Source organism: Engystomops pustulosus, chromosome 7 (genome assembly GCF_040894005.1).
Source record: "Engystomops pustulosus chromosome 7, aEngPut4.maternal, whole genome shotgun sequence".
Lineage (NCBI taxonomy): Eukaryota > Metazoa > Chordata > Amphibia > Anura > Leptodactylidae > Engystomops > Engystomops pustulosus.
The window spans coordinates 172937432-172942919 of NC_092417.1; positions in this window are offsets into that span (position 1 = coordinate 172937432).

Genomic DNA, 5488 nt, shown 5'->3' on the forward strand with positions numbered 1-5488 from the left:
CTGTCTGTATCTAACTCACTCTCCCTGCATGTCTTTCTGTCTTTCACTCATTCTCCCTGCCTGTCTACCACTGATTTTTTTCTTTTCCCGTCCTTTACTCACTCAGTTACTCTCCCTGCCTGTCTGTCACTCACTCTCCCTGCCTGTTTCTCACTCTTCCTGTCTGTCTCTCACTCTCCCTGCCTGTCACTCTGTCTCCCACTCACTCTCCCTGCCTGTCTCTCACTCATTCACTTACTCTCCCTGCCTGATTCTAACTCACTTACTCTCCTTGCATATCTCTCAGTCAATCTCACTGTCTGTCTCTCACTCTCCTTGCCTGTCTCTCTGTCTCTCACTCTCCATGCCTGTCTCTCACTCAGTCACTTACTCTGCCTGCCTGTCTCTCAGTCACTCTCACTGTCTGTATCTAACTCACTCTCCCTGCATGTCTTTCTGTCCCGCACTCACTCTCCCTGCCTGCTTGTCTTTCACTCACTTTCTCTGCCTCTCTGTCTTTCACTCACTCTCTATGCCTGTATCCCTGTCTCTCAATCACTCTCCCTGTCTGTGTCCCACTGACTTTTTTTTACCATCCTTTACTCACTCACTCACCCTGCCTGTCTGTCATTCACTCTCCCTGCCTGTCTCTCACTCATTCACTTACTCTCCCTGCCCGTCTCTCACTCACTTACTCTCCCTGCTGGTCTCTTACTCTCCCTGTCTGTCACCCACTCACGCTCCCTGCCTGTCTTTGACTGTCCCTGCCTGTCTCTCTTTCTCTCACTATCCCTGCTTGTCTCTCTCTCACTCACTCACTCCCCCTGCCTGTTTTTCACTAACTCACTTACTATCACTGCCTTTCTCTCATTCACTGTCCCTACCTCTCTGCCTCTCACTCACTCTCCCTGACTTTCTCTCACTCAGTCACTTACTCCGTGCCTGTCTCTCTGTCACTCTCCATGGCTGTCACACACTCACTCTCCCTGCCTTTCTCTCTTTCTCTCACTCACTCTCCCTGCCTTTCGATCCGTCTCTCACACACTCTCCCTTCCTGTCTCTCACTCACTTACTCTCCCTGCTTGTCTCTCACTCACTTCTTCTCATTGTCTGTCTCTCACTCATTCACTTACTCTCCCTGCTTGTCTCTCACTTACTCTACTGACTTTTTTCTTTTCCTGTCCTTTAGTCACTCACTTACTCTCCCTGCCTGTCTCTCACTCTCCCTGCCTGTTTCTCACTTACTCTCCCTGTCTGTGTCCCACTGACTTTTTTTCTTTTCCTGTTCTTTAATCACTCACTTACTCTCCCTGCCTGTCTCTCACTCTCCCTGCCTGTCTCTCACTCATTCACTTACTCTCCTTTCCTGTCTCTCACTCACTTACTCTCCCTGTCTGTCAGTCACTCACTCTCCCTGTCTTTGACTGTCCCTGCCTGTCTCTCTGTCTCTCACCCTCTCTGCCTGTTTCTCACTCTTTCACTTACTCTCCCTGCCTGTCTCTCACTCACTCACTTACTCTCCCTGCGTGTCTATCACTAACTCACTTACTCTCACTGCCTTTCTCTCACTCATTGTCCCTGCCTCTCCGCCTCTCACTCTCGCTGCCTTTCTCTCACTCAGTAACTATCCCTGCCTGTCTGTCACTCTCCATGGCTGTCACCTACTCACTCTCCCTGACTTTCTCTCTTTCTCTCACTCTCCCTGTCTTTTACTCACTCTCCCTCCCTGTCTCTCACCCATTCACTTACTCTCCCTGCTTGTCTCTCACTCACTCTCCCTGCCTGTCTCTCACTCTCCCTGTCTCTCACTGACTCTCCCTGATTGCCTGCCCTGCTTGCTTGTCTCTCACTCACTCCTTCTCACTGCCTGTCTCTCACTCATTCACTTACTCTCTGTGCCTGTCTCTCACTTACTCTCCCTGCATGTCTCAAACTTACTCTCCCTGCCTGTCACTCACTCACTCACTCTCCCTGGTTGCCTGTCTTTCTCTCACTCACTCTCCCTGCTTCTCTGTTTCTCTCTCACTCTCCCTGCCTGTCTCGCAGTCACTCACTCTCCCTGCATATATCTCAGACAATCTCACTCTCTGTCTCTCACTCACTTTCCCTGCCTATCTCTCTGTCTCTCACTCACTCTCCCTGCCCGTCTCTCACTCTCCTTGCCTCTCTGTCTTTCACTCCCTGCCTGTTCTTACTCACTCTCCTTGCCTGTCTCTCTGTCTCTCACTCACTCTCCCTGTCTGTCTTTCTGTCTCTCACTCACTCTCCCTGCCTGTCTCTCACCCACTCACTCTCCCTGCATTCTTGTCTCTAACTCACTCACACTGTCTGCCTCTGTCTTTCACTCACTCAGTCTCCCTGCCTGTCTCTCTGTCTCTCTATCACTCTCCCTGCCTTTCTCCTACTGACTTTTCACGACCTTTACTCAAACACTAACTCTACTGTCTGTCACTCACTCACTCTCCCTGTCTTTTACTCACTCTCCCTCCCTGTCTCTCACTCATTCACTTACTCTCCCTGATTGTCTCTCATTCACTCTCCCTGCCTGTCTCTCACTCTCCCTGCCTCTCTGTCTTTCACTCCCTGCCTGTTCTTACTCACTCTCCTTGCCTGTCTCTCTGTCTCTCACTCACTCTCCCTGTCTGTCTTTCTGTCTCTCACTCACTCTCCCTGCCTGTCTCTCACCCACTCACTCTCCCTGCATTCTTGTCTCTAACTCACTCACACTGTCTGCCTCTGTCTTTCACTCACTCACTCTCCCTGCCTGTCTCTCCATCACTCTCCCTGCCTGTCTCTCTGTCTCTCCATCACTCTCCCTGCCTTTCTCCTACTGACTTTTCACGACCTTTCTCAAACACTAACTCTACCTGTCTGTCACTCACTCACCCTCCCTGTCTTCTACTCACTCTCCCTCCCTGTCTCTCACTCATTCACTTACTCTCCCTGCTTGTCTCTCATTCACTCTATTTGCCTGTCTCTCACTCTCCCTGCCTGTCTCTCACTCTTCCTGCTTGCCTGTCTCTCACTGACTCACTCTCCCTGCCTCTCTGTCACTCAGTCACTTACTCTCCCTGCCTTTCTCTCTGTCACTGTCCATGGTGGTCACTCACTCACTCTCCCTGCCTTTCTCTCTTTCTCTCACTCACTCCCCCTGCCTTTCTCTCTGTCTCTCACTCTTCATTCCTGTCTCTCACTCACTCACTCTCCCTGCTTGCCTGTCTCTCTCTCTCTCACTCACTCTCCCTGCTTCTCTTTCTCTCAATCACTCTTCCTGCCTGTCTCTCAGTCACTCACTTTCCATGCCTATCTCTCTGTCTCTCACTCACTCTCACTGTCTGTCTCTCTTTCTCTCACTCACTCTCTCTGCCTGTCTCTCACTCTCCTTTCCTCTCTGTCTTTCACTCCCTGCCTGTTCTTACTCACTCTCCTTGTCTGTCTCTGTCTCTCACTCACTCTCCCTACCTGTCTTTCTGTCTCTCACTCACTCTCCCTACCTGTCTTTCTGTCTCTCACTCTCCCTGCCTGTCTCTCACTCACTCTCCCTGTATTCTTGTCTCTCACTCACTCACTCTCCCTGTCTGTATCTCTGTCTCTCCATCAATCTCCCTGCCTTTCTCACACTGACTTTTCCTGACCTTTACACAATCACTCACTCTCCCTGTCTGTCACTCACTCTCCCTTTTACTCACTCTCCCTGCCTGTCTCTCACTCAGTCACTTACTCTCCCTGAGTGTCTCTCACTCACTTTCCCTGCCTATCTCTCTGTCTCTCAATCACTTTCTCTCCCTGCCTGCCTCTCTGTCTCTTACTCTCCTTGCCTCTCTTTTTCATTCACTCACTCTCCCTGCCTGTCATTCTGTCTCTCACTCACTCGACCTGCCTGTTTGTCAGTCACTCTCACTGTCTGTATCTAACTCACTCTCCCTACATGTCTTTTTGTCTTTCACTCACTCTCCATGCCTGTCTCGCACTCACTCTCCCTGCCTCTCTGTCTTTCACTTACTCTCCCTGCCTGTCTCCCACTGACCTTATTTCTTTTTCCTGTCCTTTCATCTTTTCCTGTCCTTTACTTCTTATACTCATTGCCTATAGTAGCCAATCACAGCTCAGAGCTCAAATTAATGGCAGAACAGCAACCAATCATTGCTCAGCTTCCAACTGCCACAGCAGCAGCAGACAATGGCTCCTGTATATGGTGGGTAAAAAGTGGATTTTGGAAAGTGCAAGAATATAACCACTATAATACTGCTCCCTATGTACAATAATATAACTACTATAATACTGCCCCCTATGTACAAGAATATAACTACTATAATACTGCCCCCTATGTACAAGAATATAACTACTATAATACTGCCCCCTATGTACAAGAATATAACTACTATAATACTGCCCCCTATGTACAGGAATATAACTACTATAATACTGCCCCCTATGTAGAAGAATATAACTACTATAATACTGCCCCCTATGTAGAAGAATATAACTACTATAATACTGCCCCCTATGTACAAGAATATAACTACTATAATACTGCCCCCTATGTACAAGAATATAACTACTATAATACTACCCCTATGTACAAGAATATAACTACTATAATACTGCCCATATGTACAAGAATATAACTACCATAATACTGCCCCCTATGTACAAGAATATAACTACTATAATACTGTCCCCTATGTACAAGAATATAACTACTATAATACTGCCCCTATGTGCAAGAATATAACCACTATAATACTGCCCCTATGTACAAGAATATTACTATAATACTGCCCCCTATGTACAAGAATATAACCACTATAATACTGCCCCCTATGTACAAGAATATAACTACTATAATACTGCCCCCTATGTACAAGAATATAACTACTATAATACTGCCCCCTATGTACAAGAATATAACTACTATAATACTGCCCCCTATGTACAAGAATATAACTACTATAATACTGCCCCCTATGTACAAGAATATAACTACTATAATACTGCCCCTATGTACAGGAATATAACTACTATAATACTGCCCCCTATGTACAGGAATATAAATACTATAATACTGCCCCCTATGTACTGGAATATAACTACTATAATACTGCCCCCTAAGTACAAGAATATAACTACTATAATACTGCCCCCTATGTACAAGAATATAACTACTATAATACTGCCCCCTATGTACAGGAATATAACTACTATTATACTGCCCCCTATGTACAGGAATATAACTACTATAATACTGCCCCCTATGTACAAGAATATAACTACTATAATACTGCCCCCTATGTACAAGAATATAACTACTATAATACTGCCCCCTATGTACAAGAATATAACTACTATAATACTGCCCCCTATGTACAAGAATATAACTACTATAATACTGCTCCTATGTACAGGAATATAACTACTATAATACTGCCCCCTATGTACAGGAATATAACTACTATAATACTGCCCCCTATGTACTGGAATATAACTACTATAATACTCCACCCTATGT